The following is a 16,989-nucleotide window of genomic DNA, read 5'->3' on the forward strand; positions in this document are numbered from 1 at the left end:
AGTCAAGCTGCAGCATTGGAGCCTCCTAGTTAACTTAGATGGGAGACCAATGTATAATGCATTATGGCTTTGATGTTACCATAGCATGGATCCAGGTGGCCAGGTCAGCTGTGTCACGATAAGAACCCATCTTCCAGGCTAGAGTGAGATTATAGAAAGCATTTTTTGCAGCTGCTTTAACTTTTTTTTCTAGTAGTAGCGCTGGATCCAGTATAAACCCTAAGCTCTTAACTGAGTCTGCAAGGGCCAGATGCACTCCATCGAAAGTGGGGAGTACAATGTCTTTCAAGATCTCTCACTTCCCAACAAGCATCTGACTTTAAAGGTATTCAGCCCCCACCATAAGTACAGTAGTTTTAAAAGATATGCAAGTATTGGTTGTGGACCTCAGTCTCTTTATTAGAGCATTTCTTTGCATTTTTTTCTGTCCCACTCCCGCAGCCCAAAGTAACTTAAAAAAATTTCCAAAACACCTGATTTATACATTATAACTAAAGCAAACAGGAAAGAGAAAGCAAGCACATTGTGGGCAGGTCCTGATTCACTGGGCTGGTTTACTCAGGGCCTGGGCTGTAAGCCCCAGGCTAGGAGCCAAACACCCTATAACTCTTGCCCCTTAGCGGGTGCTCAAGAGCGTCCTGTTGGGCTCCGAGCAGAGTGTCTCTTTTAGAGCTTCTCTTCTCTATTCATTTTCTTCTGCCTGAACTGCTACTCAGGAAGTGGGGCTGTAAGCCACTAATCCTGAAAAGAACCTCTGGCTGACCCCTGTTGTTTTTTTTACTTTATTTATACTCTTATCTTTTCCCCCAGTGGGGACCCTCAGTAGCTTACATCTTTCTCCTCTCCTCCATTTTATCCCCCAAACAAGCCTGTGAGGTAGTTTAGGCTGAGATGATGTGACTAGTCCAAAATCACCCAACAAGCTTCCATGGCCAAATGGGGAATTAAATCTGTGTTGCCCAGATCCTAGTCTATCACTCTAGCCACTATGCAATCCTGCGTCTTGTTCAGGGAGGTGGGCCCTTAGATGTAATGCAGCAATTTGTGACAGGGCCTCTTGCTGTTCATACTATGGAGGAGCAGGTTAAAGAGCCCTTTGGCTTGCCATGACTTACACGGAAGTGAGCCATGGGGGAGGAGCTAACGTTGTTGGCCTTTGCACAGTTCAAAACATAGCCCCTGTGCTTTGTTGCTGATGAAATCTTGGATATAGTCTGCCGTGATGTAAAGTGTAAGCACAGAGTTTGAACTTTTGATGGAAAACTCTCTCTTGTGCATGTGTGCTTGAAAGAAGTTTTTGAATCCATAGTTGTCATCCTAAGAAGAGCTCTTTTGAGGAAACAAGCCCTTGGTTGAATCTCACAAGAATTAGTCTTCTAGCTGCCCATTTAAAAAGGAATTATTCTGGATTTCCCAGGTGATTTGAAGGGTGCAGCACCTATTCGAAATGTTCAAAGTCACATTTTTGAAGTACCCTTGAGAAAAAAATAAAAGCTCTGAAGCGTACTGTGGCTTTTCTGTTTCATTTTAAGTAATCCAAATGAGAAAATTGTGCTTTAGGGAGAAGATACTTCTGCAGAGTGACAAGTGACTCTGTTCACTTCTAACATGCAAGTATATATGTGCATTGAGTTTCTTTGGGCAATGCTTTCTTTGCCTTCAAGTTATCCAAGAGAACAGAACGATGTAGTATAATGTCATCTAAGGTCTTCTATGAATCTTTTGGTCTTGGTTTTGCTGTGTGTATGTGAGAGAGAGAATGAAGCTTTGGAAAAGGAATTTCTTGTAAAATGTGAGAGGAGTCTTAATTAGCATGTTATGCATATGATAATTGCATTGCTTTAACAAGAGAATGTTTTTAATTTTTTTTCAGGCTAAGCAGATACTTAAAGAAGGTTGGTCATGTATTGTGCCAATGAAGCTAGTGACCCAGTGCACGTGCTTAAGGATTTCTTTGCCTGGAGTGCATGCTTTATTGGCTGTTATGCAAAGCTGGCCTTTTGAATTTCAGAGGCAAATTGTTGGGGGGGGGATGCCAGTCCTCCCTGAGAGCACTGTAATAATCTATTGTCATCTTAGGAAAAATTCCTTCTCAGTTCTAAATATGGCAGTGTTAGGCAAGTAAAGCCAAATTTGCCACAGATCAATAGCAAAGTAGTCCCTAGCTACATGCTCTACAGAACATATTTAGCTCTCTGTGTTTTTGATTGCATTGAATTTACTGAGCCCAGCACAAGATAGACAAGTCAGTTATTATAGGTCTAACTCTTTGCCGTAGCCAGTCCCACAAGCACACCTGAGTGTGACCAGATATTCCACAGTTCTCCACTACCTGTGCCATCTGTGGCACCTGTCCTATAAAACCACCACTTTAACAGTTCATCAGAGACCTCCAGATTAAAAGTACTATAATGTATGTCTACTCGTTTGCTGGTGAAAAGTCCTTTGTACCCAAAGAAAAGGAGGGGAGACAAATCAGAGGTCTAATGTAAGGATGAAAAAATATTTTGGTTCCGTTTAAAGGGAAAAGTGATAGTGTTAAACATGCATATTATATTTTCTGGATAAGCAGTACTCAGATTTTGTGACAAGGAAAATTAACACTCTCCCTCCCTCCTACTGCTTCTTAACTTACTAGTTTTAAGCAGATTACTAAAATATAAAAACTAGACTACATTTAAACGGTTGCGGAAATCAATCACAAGCACATAAAATTTTGCAATTGAAAGAGTGATAGGCCTACTATTATCTTCTAATAGAAGAGGTAATGTCTCCATATGATCTACATTTTGGAGCAAAGGAAAAATTAAGATTCCTCTCCTCAGAAAAATAGCTGCATTCAAAAGTCAGGTGATATAAAGTGTCCGCACTACATATATCACAGTCACATATCTGTCAGAGTATGGTGTCCTACAATACCTTCCTTGCAAAACTCTAGATGGTAAGGCATTTAGGTGTGCCAACATAATGGCACGCCTATACCAAGGAATAGTCAGATATGAACAGTAATCCAAGAGCTGACCAGATGGAAGGATACCAACAAACGGAGGAAAGCAAACATGAAAAGTAACTTGCACCCTGAAATTGCTGACACCTGCCCTTGCATCTATCTGCAAATGCATCCTAGATTCAACATGTGCATGACAAAAGGAAGCCATGTCCATTCCGATAGGCTGGTATTTGTTGCGGTAGGCGACAGTGATTTGTAGTAACTTGGTTCTCACCATCCCATCTCTGTTTGTAGCTGCTGTGATTTTTCATAAGCCCATGCTGACTTCCAGGCGCAACTGCCATGGCCTGAGGAGGTCATGTGTATCATATGGTGGATGGGCTTACTGAAACTTCTGTGAAATTACTCGTTTTTGCTAGCCCTGGGAAAATTATGTGAAGGATAAGCAGACCAGAAAAAGGAGTGGACCTTAATTTTTGTATTCCTTCTTTCTCCTTATCTGGCCTATGCTACTTTCATCACTATTATCTCCCTCTGCCTGCCACAGTCCCAGTTCTGGTACCTTTTCCCCTCCCTGAAATATGAATGCCTAGGCTCAGATAAGAGATGTTCCAATCTACTCATTAACTCAGTGGAGGAGATTGCAATAGAAGGGTGTGCTACACACTCTGTGAACTCCATTCTGTTCATGGTCCCTAGGATCCAACCCTGTATGATTTAAAGGGGCAGACACAGGGCATTTGTCTGGGGAAATGCTGGAGGCACACTTGTGTCTTCAAAAGTACTTGTTCATCCTTCCTTATGGAAGTCTACATCACACTTCTAAAAATCTGTTCCAAAACGTTGAGGTGAAATGGAGATTCCAAACTCTGCCAGTAGCAGAAAGATCTGCTGCTGTTATATTATTAATCTAACATTACGGGCAAACATGCAATTTATTTCTCCTTTTTTGTGACTTGCAATATTATGTAACCTTGTTTCATTATATAACAGCAATTAGGGAAGCCAAGCCCAACAACGCAGCTTGACAGGGAAGAGCCTTCACATTCAAAGGTGCATTTACCATCCTTAGCCACCCTAGCGTTGTGAAGATTTTTGTGCCAGCGTTGTTAGAAACAATGTGTTAACAATGGCAAATGAATCCACTGCTTGCTCCAGTGAGTTTATCTAAATTGCTTTTCCTTTTAACTCCTGCTTATTCTTTTCAATAATAAAACAGCTATAATTCAGCCCTTCAAACTGAAGAACTCTACTAATGCCAAAGGGTGCAGGATTTTAACCAAGCACCAGACATCCCACACATACAAGTGAATATCTACAGGGCACATGACCAGGTGTATGCGTGTAAACTTTGTATGTGCCATGAGGACTCTGCCGAAAGCATAGCACGTACGCAGGATTTTCTGCAGATTTTCATTGATATATATGGATATCCATGGATAGGGCCAGTGGGCACGATCCCATTTCCCAATATTTGCATAACTTGTGAGTGCTTTGAACAAATGAATTGGACGTCTGTGTTCACCATATTTCAGATTCTTAAATAAGAGATTTAACTCTCCACCCAACACTAGAAAATAAATTCAGCAATTTTTACTGGAAATTATTCTTATCCTCTGATATTGAATAAATAAAAGTTTTAAAGGGATGTCTCATTTGTTTTTTTTCCTTTATGTATTATGAGATGGTGAGACGACTGGCTTTTTTGGTAACAGTGGGCAAGTCTCAAGACTTGAGGGGTATACAGTGCAATCCTTAGAGGAGTTACACTCTTCTAAGTATATTGAAGTCAATGGGCTTAGAAGTGCATACCTCTACTTAGGATAACCCTGACACTTATCATCTTAGGACCAAACTTAATGGTATATCTGCTGTGAATTGAGTTGGAGTTTCCTGACCTGACTTACAAACAGATGTGACATAATATGATGATTAGCAGCTGATTGTCGCCACTTTTGTTTTATATTGTGACTTCACGACTTGGGCTGTCACTGATTTTATTTGAAGTGTAGCTCTGATGTGATGGGGAAAGGAGAAGGAGGGAGGGCTGTAGAGGAGACTTCTGAGATAAAGCCTCCCTGGACTGAATTCTGTCCTATTACGCCACATTCTGGCCTCTCTTTTCCTTCTATTTTAACCCCAGCCACCACAATATCAATAAAAGGGGGAGTTGCAAAATTGTATTAATTGGATGGTAGCATGTAGCTTTGTATTCCCTAAAAAGCTTTTACTTGTGATCCTAATTATGTGGTACTTGATAGTGAGGTGCTTAGAAACCCCCTCCCCCTTTCCTACTGCTAGTTTAACTGGACAGACAACACACAGTTGGAACAGAACAACTAACAAAGATTTATTTTCAGAAAATAAGCTAAAGAACCAGTTACAGCGGAATAGTACTAGGAACAAATGTATAACTGACTCCACACTCCGCTCCCCTGACTCCACACTCCGCTCCTCAAGCTGGTAGCACCCAGTGGCAAAAAAGCATACTTTTTTGCCACTGGGTGCTACCAGCTTGAGCCTCAGTAAACACAGATGCTGAGGGCAGAAATTAGAACTTTTCCTTCTGACAGGGCTCCTCAACATTTAAGGTACAATTATCCGCTCTTTTCCACAGCTGACAGGCTTTTACTCAAGTATTGGGCCATAAACTTTCAAAGAACCTGGCTGTAGAAACAATACCAGAAAAACTAGATTTTGGATGGCCCCTTAACAAAATGCTTGTTTACTTCTTAAACAAGTTTCCTATCTTGACCTGACCCCCAAATCCTAATTGTGAAAAACCCGAAATAAAAAGCCTGACTAAGCCCAGCCACCAAAATACCTATCCAAAGGAAAATAATCCTCCCTTTTTAAACTGAGGTGGCTCATCCCCCTCCCAACCAGTGAAATTCCAGGGGCTCTGATTGACTGAGCAGTCTGTAGGACAGGATTGACTCAGAGACCTGGAGATAGGCGGAACGTTGGGATTGATTGCCCATATATGACATCAGAGAACTAATGTTCCCACATGCACACTGGCATGCTTTGGCTTGGCAGCACAACACAGAACCCCAAACCTGTTTCTCTTTGGATCACTTCAAGAACCCTGAGCCAACTCATGGTAGACATATTGTCTAGTTTGGCCTTGAGGTGAACTAGTCACAATACAAGGCACGTAACTCTCAGTGACACCCTTCTAAGCCCATTGACTTCAATGGATTTAGAAGGGTGGGCCTTTGCTTAGGATGCCAGTGGTAGTTATTTGCCTCTTATTGTGACTGGTTCACCTAAGATGATAACTGTTAGTGATAACTTAAATAATGTTAACATCCTTTCAAGCCTATTGAAATCCATAGACTTAAAAGGATGTCGCTCTGTTGAAGACAAGACTAGCTCCCAAGTAGGCCTGGCATTAACTGACTCTTCGAAAATGACACTGATCCCATTTAAATCTTAAAGTCTTGCAAAAAAGTTATAGAGGGAAATGCTTCAGAGTCCTTTTTTGGCCAGTAATATTCATTATGCAATTCCATTCTGAATGGCAGCTGTCAGTCTGCTAAAATCTGCTTAAGAGAGCTGATAGCTCTTACTAGGTGAAGTTTTCCCAAACTTTGAAGGTGAGTGTTAGCAATGTGCTAATGAAAGTCAGGTAACCATTTGGAAGCTGTTGTCAGTGCTCAAACCAGTGTATAGAAGCTACGCCAAATAGAAGAAATTGAACAGTGGTTGGTTTGCAGGGTTGCTGTGATTCCTTTAGGGGCACACTCAACTGCCTGGTCCTGCTCATGGATCCAGTGTTGCACTGAGAGCTATCAGTGGCAACAGTAGCCAAGAGATCCTATCCCTTACATCTTAGAAGGAGGCTCCTTCCTTTCTTAGAAAAGAAAGATGACACTATTCTCATCCATGCCCTTTGTAGTCTCTCTGACTACTGCAATATACTTTGTCCAGGAGTGCCCTTGAAGATAACTTGGAGCCATTCCCCAATGCAGAATACTGCAGTCTGCCACCTTATGAACCAAGGGAATATGTTCAGCTAGTTGTGCTGCAGCTTAACTATTTACCAAATCTGTGCTTTGACCTAAGGGTGCACATGCAGCATATACCATCGATAACTCTAAAAAGAGAAGAAAGTCCATTGTTTTTCCACCTGCAATTCACTCAGAAGCAATTATCAATATATCACATCATCCAGCGGAAGAAACACTTAAAATTCTAGTAGTGGAAGTTATCTGTTGACAAGATTTATTGTTGAAGTTCTACTGTTATAACTTGACAATTAAGAAGTATTGACAAATGTAAACACATTATTGATGTCAATTTAAAAAAGCACAAGATTGATTAACATCCCAAAGGAATGCTAACAGAAGCAGATAGAGAGTAATAGCCATCAATAAGTATTCACTAGTGACAAACATGAAGAAAAAAAATTATGGTGTTGAGAGGCAGACTACCATTTATTAAAATGGAAATCTTTTAAAGACAAGCATGGAGCATTGCATTTTTTTAAATGATAAATTGACAGAACTGCGTCATCCCCCCCCCCAAAATCTTGTGGTATTAGAATTCTTGATGTTACAGTCTTAAATATTTAAAGTTTTAAAGAAATAGTTTAGATGTTGAATAGGGGAAACAGTCATCCTATTCTAGATCTAATCACAAATTATACAACTGTTTATATCAGAATATGATTTGAAACATGTATTCATACATTTCCCATTTAAAATGTTCAGAGTAGATAAGCAATGTTTTTGATCCACATTTGCTTGAGGGTGCACACGTGTATACGTTTGTGAGTCCGGCTTGTTGTAGTGAGACATTGATAAGATAATCATATTAAATTCCATGAAAATTATTGTTCAATGAATACCACATAGATTATGTTGGCAGATGAGGTTTTTGCTCATAGGAAACCATGCTGGAAGGTGTGTCCAGAGAACAGAGAGGCATTTATTTAGGAAGTTATATTACTGGATAGTTACTGGCAGGGCTTTTTTTCTAGAAAAAGAGGTGGTGGAACTCAATGGGTTGCCCTCGAAGAAAATGGTCACATGGCTGGTGGCCCCCGCCCCTGATCTCCAGACAGAGGGGAGTTTAGATTGCCCTCCGTGCTAGCGGCGCGTAGGGCAATCTAAACTCCCCTCTGTCTGGAGATCAGGGGGTGGGGCCACCAGCCATGTGACCATTTTCAAGAGGTTCCGGAACTCCGTTCCACCGCGTTCCTGCTGAAAAAAAGCCCTGGTTACTGGATAGAGAGAGAGAAGATTAATCTTCTGCATGGCTGACAGTAAAAGGAGAGAGAGAAGGTTGTCAGTATGGCAGTTGCATTCTGGGGACAAAAAAATGGAAGCAGCATTTAGCAGATATGAAAGAAGGATAGCACCTGTATCTTTAGATATACTCCTTTGCGGCCCCCTGTAGGAGCTGACTTTCGTTTATACACTTCATGTTGTATATTCCAACAGAACGTTTAAAAGAGGATTAGAATGTACTTGCAAATGTATTAATGTTGGAAGAAGTTTGACACATATGATGTGGAGATGTTTGACTGTCTAAATTTTGCAGAGAAATTTTTAGAAGCTACAGTGTTACAGATTTCTCTAGGTGTTTCAGAATTAACCACATTAATTATTGCTTCCTCTGTGGAACATGGGGATAGTGGCTGTTTTGCATAACATTTGAGATCCATTTAAAGATCAGCACTGTGTGTGTGTGTGTGTGTCTTTAAAATAAATGATTTAGAAGCTGTGAAATGTGAGGCTGTCTAGTTACCCAGCGAATGCCTTCAAATAGAGATGGTGATAACTGAAGTTCTCCAATAAAAATGCCAAAGAGCCTGAAGCAAGAGTTTTGACCTATTTTTTATATATATATATATAAAAGAAAACAAGGGGAAGGGAAGAACATAGGAGCAAAGGGATCCAAGGGTTTCTAACAGTATATTAATGGAAATGACCTTTAATATCGAGGCCTTTGGATCAAATTTAAGTTGGCATTAAAATTTTCTAATAAATTCCCTGCTGAATCACGGGGCTTTTTCCCTCCTGCCCTCAAAGTTAATTCAATAAGGTCACAATAAAGCAAGCGCTGTCTGTGCTATTGTAATTGCTCTCTGCAGGCTGGTAATACCAGCACACAGAATTGCCAGCGACTGTGCTTTTGTTTCTCTCACCAGCCAGCCCTCCTTATTGCACGCTCCCCTTCTTTCTCCACCCCTTGCCGCCTCAGTCCTCCTGATGTCAAAAATGCTGTCACCCTTTATGCCATTTTCCTTTTCATTTAAAGTGGAGTTTCCCCCTCCCCTCCCCTCACAGTAGTGCTCCTTTACGTCCTTTTCCACCACAGGGAATAAAAAAGCAGAAAGAAAACCTGTAATAGAATAACTTGAGATCAGATTTCTCTCTCATTTTTTTAGACCAGCATCTGTGTTTTTAAATAAATGGTATAATATCTCTAATCAAGAATACTTTGACTGTAAGCATGCTAATAATTATTCATTAGTGCCTCTAGACAGCAGAGCTCTAATTTCTTTGAATTTATGGATAAGATCTGTGGAGATGCTACTTAGTTTAACAGTCACTTCCTTGCATTTTCCAACAAATCCTCCTCTGGGCAAAATCGTTCCGTATATTTTTGCAAAAAGAGTCTTCCACTCTAATTGTCAGGTTCTAGCAGGATATATAACCCCCTTAGTTTTTGCCCCAATGTTATCCTAAGCATTTTAGCTGATGTCACTTTAGGATCCCCATAATCTCGTCCCACATATCCAGATTACTGTATAATAGGAGACTGGGTTGTAACCTACCAGGGCATGGGCTTAAGAATAGCTGTGTGGGCCATTTTGATTCATTCTTGACATCTTGTGCTCCATGTTTTTTCAACATGCTAGAGCAGTATATCAGTTGATTTACCTCATAAGACCAACCTATCTAATTGAGGGGCTAGGGACTGGCCTTTGTCCATACTGGTATGTTGGCTAGGAGGAAATGGACTCCCTGAACATAAGGGAAAATACCTTTCTTTCACCACCTCTCACTGCTATTTTTAAAGGACTTACTGGCTTAGGTTTTTATACCTGGCTTAAATGAATGTCCCCATTCTGGACATATGCAGTAGCTGGCTGTACAGATTTGCTACCAAAGTGACAAAGCTCCTGTCAGCCCCTGGCAGTTAGGTCCCCAAGTTCTCCACAGTTAACACACAAGTGTTCCAGTTGAAGTAACTTTATTAGAGATCCGTTCAGTACAAGGTACATCGACAGTTGAGATTGGCAGAAGTGATGTGTATGGGGCTAGCAATGTTAGTTATAGGGAATCTTCCCGCCAAGAGAAAGAGGACCGTTAAAGGGGTGTGTGTGTAGTGAGACATTGTTTTAGAGCAGACAGTGAGAAAGATGAACTTATCTTTGGTTCTCAGAAGGAGCATCCTATGAGCCAGCTTCGGCTGGCTGTCCTTGCCCCACAGAGCGAGAAAGAGAAAGTAAACATTTGTAACATCTGTAATATAACCCACTGGCAATAAAGAACTTCCAACACTCTCAGAAGCCAGAGGCAGAACCCATACACATTCATGGCAGATATGCAGGAGGCATATGTGACAGCTCCTCTAAAAGCTTGGAAGGAATACTGAGAGTCTGGAAACAGAAATGAAGTGAAAAACAAAATTTAAAGTTTATTGAGGAGAATAGTATAAGCTGTTGGCTTAGAAAGACAGGAAATTCAGGCAGTACTGTAATAATAAGCAATCAGTAAAATGCCCACATAAAGGAACCCAGTATACCAAGCATCTGCATAGTACCATGAACAAAGAGGCAAAGCAAAAAAAGTGAATCAGGGCTAAAGACACCTTTCCAGGTAGATAAGCATTTCAGGGGTCCAACTTTCCAGGCAGCATCTAACTGAAGCAAGCTTTGGGGACAGATTCTGACTCCGACTATAGGTCTCGTTAAAAACAGAAGATGCTTTTTTTTCTTTTTTTCTTTTTTTTTGGAAAACTGAGGAGTGGTCAAGGTGAGCTAACAAGTAAACGTCCTGATTGACTGAAAGGAGGAGGAAGGTCCAGAGTCCTGGGAACATTTCCAAATAAGGAATGGCAAAGAGGTATCCAGATGGGGAGAATGTGTGCCTGAAAGCCAAGACTTAGTTACCTCACTTATCTGGGATTTGAGGTGGGACATTCAATAGCACAAATTAAATCAATCTAAACAGAGAACCCTTCAGTGGAAGTGCAATGTGGGCTTAGTTTTTTCTAAAGCAAAATGCTACTACAGCAGGATTCTTTTGTAGCTAACTGGCCTAATTAATGGCTGAGAGGCATTGATTAATGGTTTGGTAGCTAACTACCAAGCATGACTCAATATCTCTCTGAATCTATCATTGCCCTTATTGTGAAGAAATTAGAGGCGGTCTTACTCCCTCTCCTGGCTCTCAATTCTTTGAGGTACAAGTCACTGGAAACCCAGCTTTTTAGCCCCTTGTGAGTAGAGCACAGAAAATGGTCCCACATCCTCAGTACGGAAGAGGACAGAATAGGCAAACCAAAATGGAGGCTTAATGGTAGTATAGAGAGAAATGAACAAGAACCTCAGGGTTGTTCTTGTTAAGATATTTATTTCATTTGACATTTCATTTCAACATGTTTTTTGTACACGTAAACTGAAATAGAGAATTGCACTGATTCCTATGTGCTGCTGGTGGAGATGATGGAGAGATGCAATACAGATTTATGGTAGCACTGAACACGGATACAGAACATAGTTGCTCTGGATTGTCAATTATCTACAATAGACTTTTTGGCTGAGAAATGATGAGCAGTTGTAAACCTAGGCTGCATGGATTGGATTCAGCCACCTTTTCGGCAGGTGGAAAAAGGAGGAAGGAGTCATCTTTGGCTACCAAAAAGGTTTTAATAGGGATCATCAGACTTCCATGGACAAAAGCCAAGTAGGATGGGGGCTGCAATAAGGATGTCCGGCAATGCTGTGCTTCTGTCCGCCCATCCCACCAGCCCTGCAGCAGCAGATACCATCTTCAGGTCCTGCAGTACAGCCTCTGGCAGTACCTCAGCTGCAGGAGCCTCTACAGGCCCCCAGGCCTCCCTTAGGCCAATCGCAGCCGACACCCAGGCACAACTCTGGGGAAAAGCCTGCAGCCACTCAGCAGACTCACCCTTCTCCTACAGTTGCCCAGACAGCTCCACCTCATCCAGGCCCTCAGGAGATTGCCATCAGGACAAGTCGGGCAGGCCCTGGCCCCAAGATACCAGGGGAGCCACTAGGGAGGGTTCAGAAGCAGCAGGGGCAAGTCAGGCAGAAAGCAGACCAAATGCCCCACCCTAGGTGGGGATGGGGTGGGACCAGGAGATGGCAGAGTCTACCCAGCCCTCCTGTCAGATAGGCTGGGAGCAGGGCCAGTCAGGGAGACTGGGTGGAGATTGGGAGCAGAGCCAGGGAGGTGGGGCAAGGGGAGGCCTTTCAGGTTCCTGTGAAGGCCAGGAGGATTTTGCAGGGAGATGCAGCTGGGGCATGCTGTTACTCCCAGGGCAGGGGAAGGAACAAGGTGGTGCAACCCTCTTCCTTGCCTGTCTGAGGCCAGAGGACATCTGCCTGGAGAGCTGGTAGGATGGCAGGCCGTCAGGAGAGGGCGCCAGTGAAGGAGGAGCCTCACGCAGGATTGGAATTGGTTGAGATTGAGTGGTAAAGCTGACTAGGTCTAACTGCATGCCAGCATGAATTATGCACAAGTGACTCTTTACAGGTTTGCAATTTTGAGCATGCCTTGTTTCATCTCAATCATACCCCAAGTCCAACTTAAATCAAATCGATTCAAACTCACTGTGAAGCACTTTAAATCTCATGATTATTAATGATACTTGACTTGCTCATTTTGTTCTGTCTTGCATGTGCAAAGACCCTAAGGGCCAACTTACGTTTCTTTTGCTTCTCTCTGACAGGTTCAATTCCTTTCAATTAATATGGATTCTGGATCTGTTATCCTTTACCATATACATTTCTCTGTTTTTTTTTAATAATTAAAAAAATTGAAGAACTTGCTGTATGGAAGGCAGGGCTACATGACCTGAAATATATCACCATGTCTGTATTGATCTTGTTGGCAGTTTTCCCAGTTTATGACTGCAAATTGGAAGGCCAAACAATAAGCAGCAACACATTTAAGGGAAGAGTAAAAAAAACCTGAGCAGTGATTAGTTTGACGACACTTCAGGCATTAATATCTATGTCTTCTATTATTGCTGTGATTAAGATCAAGCTAAGGTGGTTCTTAAGACTGCTGATGAAGTAAACAAACATTCATTGTAAAAAAATGACATTTTTACAAAACTTTGTGTAGGGGGCAGGAAGAGCTATATATATTTAGAAATCATTATTTTCAGCTAGGAGGGGAGAGTATAAATGGTTTATTTAAAATTCAAGGAAAATGAAGTCTTGTACAGGTGTGATGTCTCCTCCATTGTAATATTTGAATTAAATATATTATGAGAGAAATGTTAACTTTTGTTTTTGTAATACACAGACATAAAGAGAGGCCCTAGTTCTATACCAACTCTGTTATGATACTTGCCAGGGCTTTTTTTCTGGGAAAAGAGGTAGTGGAACTCAGTGGGTTGCCCTCTGAGAAAATGGTCACGTGGCTGGTGGCCCCGCCCCCTGATTTCCAGACAGAGGGAAGTTTAGATTGCCGGCACGGAGGTCAATCTAAACTCCCCTCTGTCTGGAGATCAGGGGGCGGGGCCACCAGCCATGTGACCATTTTCAAGAGGTTCCGGAACTCCGTTTCCCCTCGTTCCCCCTGAAAAAAACCCCTGATACTTGCTGGGTGACCTTGGGCTAGGCACTCTCTTTCAGCCTAACCTATCTCATAAGTTTGTAGTAAAAATAAAATGGAAGGGAGAACAATATATAACTGCTCTGAGCTCCTTGGAAGACAAAAACTTAATACATAAATGATTTTAGCTGCTCATCTTGTTGTTATTGCTGACTCATTCACACTCTATGCCAGTCCCCACTTGATGCTGTAGCCCTGCATATGTGAACCTTCCTCACTTCAAGTTACAGAGTGGCTGAAGGATGCCTTAATCTGTTATTTCTGGTGTTTGGCAATGCACATTTTTGTTCTCAAAAGTGTTGAAAGACTATCTTTAAAAGTCAGAAAGCAGCTGCTGCCCTCCAGATGGAAAACAGCTTATCTGCAATCAAGCTTAGCTGATGTCAGTTGGGACTGACTCAAACCACTCCCCCCCTCACCCCAAAGCAGTATAACAAGCAGCAGGCCCACTTGTGGCTGCTGCTGAAGAACTGTGCAAAAGTGATCCACATGTTGATGTCTGTTAGAAAGCAAAACTGGGTTACTGATCTAGTATAAGTGTCAATTGGGATTGGAGAGGTGCTTAATTTCATGCTCAGTTTTTTTGTTTTGTATTGTGTTGATTGAATTATCCTGCGGAGGTCTATTCCTTGCTGTTGTGTTGCTTGCTATTAGGAAGCAGTTTGCAATTACAAAATGTTTTCACTGTCCATCTCATGCATTTGGACAAGTAGACTCTTGTGTGTGAAAGCTCACACTGTGGTAGATTAGCATTGAAGAACCAATGGACAGTTGATTGTATGTGCAGTAGATATGACTCCCAAGGTGTCTGCTGATTAGCCAGCTCCAAAATTAGGTCTATAATTGTAACATAGTCCAATTGATTTTCCTCTTTGCTCCAAAGGATCTTTGCTTAAAAGTTTGCTATTGCAACTCAGTTAAGTCTGTCAAAGCAGTAGTCCTATGGGCTTGAGAAAGAGACGTGGTACTGGCAGTCTTTCAGTATGTGTGTTGTTTCCTCTTTGATCGAGCTGGTACATGGGATGGGAAAGTATGACAGTGGGAGAAGTATTGGTGCAGCAAGGCTTGCAATGAGATGAGACAATGCTTGCTCCATGTGCAATGTCCCATTCCATCTGGGAAAATGCGGATGGAAAGGCTGTCAAGTAGCTCCTCTTTGATCTTGGTGCCATGCAATACCAGGTCTGTAAAAAATAAGATCTCTATAATATCTGACCAGTTGCATAAGGAGTAGGTAGACCTGTCTGGATGGATCTGATGTGGTCAGTTTGACACAGCTGAGGTGGGTATAAAGTCCTTCACCAGACTTGAACTGGAGGATGGGAGTGGGGAGTGGATAGAGTTTCTTTTCTGTGAGACTTTCTCTGTCACCATATACTCAGTGCCAAAGGAGATCAATTTTAATTATATGTACCTTGTGTTGGGCACCAGGGACAGATTAGAGGTCCTGTTGGTCCATCTCATTTACCAGGTGTCCATCTTGTTTGCCAGTGGGACCCCTGACAGAGCTTATGGAAATGATCGCAAATCCAAATATGAGGACCCTGATGATTGTCCTTGGGGGTTTTACCAGATACACTGAGACTGCCTTGTTTGGTCAAGCTTAGGACTTCATGGCCACCATGACAATGATCAGTCTGTCTCAGGTCTCCTCTGCAGCCCTCCCTCCTTCTCCTTTCCCCATCTCATCAGAGCTACACCTCATAAAATCAGCGGAAGCCCAAGTCATGAAGTCACAATATAAAACAAAAGTGGCAAAAATCAGCTGCTAATTGTCATATTATGTCACATCTGTTTGTAAGTCAGGTCAGGGAACTCCGACTCGATTCATAGCAGATATATCATTAAGTTTGATCCTAAGATGATAAGTGTCAGGGTTATCCTAAGTAGAGGTATGCACTTCTAAGCCCATTGACTTCAATATACTTAAAAGAGTGTAAGTCCTCTAAGGATTGCACTGTATACCCCTCAAGTCTTGAGACTTGCCCACTGTTACCAAAATAGAACCGCCAGTCATCTCATCATCTCATAATATATAAAAGAAAAAAACAAATGAAACATCCCTTTAAAACTTTTATTTATTCAATATCAAAGGATAAGAATAATTTCCAGTAAAAATTGCTGAATTTATTTTCTAGTGTTGGATGGAGAGTTAAATCTCTTATTTAGGAATCTGAAATATGGTGGAACATACACGCCCAATTCATTTGTTCAAAGCTCTCACAAGATATGCACATATTGGGAAATGGAATTGTGCCCACTGGCCCTATCTCTGGATTTTCATATATATCAATGAAAATCTGCAGGAAATCCTGTGTTTGTGCTATGCTTTCTGCAGAGTCCTCTTGGCACATACAAAGTTTATACCCATACACTTGGTCGTGTGCCCTGTAGATATTTACCTGTATGTGTGGGATGTCTGGTGCTTGGTTAAAATCCTGTAATGTTTTAACTATTACTGTAAGCCATCTTGAGCCAAAAAGAAAGGTGGGGTAACAATATTTTAATAAATAATCAGAAGAGTCTGAGAGGAGTTCTCCTATCGTATTCTTGGAGGGGAAGAAAAAACACAAATGAGTTCATTTTATTTATTGACTTAAGGAGCTTGTATGCTGTCCCTCAGCTATCAGGTTCCCAGACTGACTAACTATAAAACAGTCCAAGGATGAAACAATTATAATTTTATCAACTCAGTAGTAGTATGTTTAATCTAAAAGAAAGACCTAGTAAACTCAGATTTAAATAAGGGGGGGGGGGAATGATCTCAGCCTTAAATCAATCAAATTCCTGAACAGGCTTGGTTTAACTTGGAAAGTTAGGTGCCAGGCAGATGGCTGCGTATTCTATTAAATGAGGAGCTGCTATGGAAAAGGCCCTGTTTCTCATTACCACCCACCTCACCTCTGAGAGTGGAGGCACGCAGAGCAAGATCTCCATGGATTGTCTAAGTTGCCAGGCAGGCCCTTATGGGAGTAGATTGTTGGTACGGACTTCTGACTCAAATTTTATCCCATGTTTTTTTGTCAGTTTGTTTTGTTCTGTTCTTTTCCTGTCTATTGATACTCTTATGGGTTTCTTTAATGTTTGATTCTTTTATGCTGTTAGTTTAATTCACTGCTGATTTTAGTACACAGATTGAGACAGTTTTACTGCCATTATATGAGTTTTAATGAATTCTTTTGAATTGTTTTATTGTTGCATTATTTTATATTT

At 41.5% G+C, this 16,989-nt stretch overlaps 1 protein-coding gene across 2 annotated transcripts in view; it reads left to right on the forward strand.

Annotated features, from left to right (window-relative positions):
- LYRM4 (LYR motif containing 4) overlaps nt 1-16,989 on the forward strand; it is a 91,124-nt gene that overhangs the window by 11,572 nt on the left and 62,563 nt on the right. The window lies entirely within an intron of this gene.

This window comes from Eublepharis macularius, chromosome 7 (assembly GCF_028583425.1).
Source record: "Eublepharis macularius isolate TG4126 chromosome 7, MPM_Emac_v1.0, whole genome shotgun sequence".
Taxonomy (NCBI): Eukaryota; Metazoa; Chordata; class Lepidosauria; order Squamata; family Eublepharidae; genus Eublepharis; species Eublepharis macularius.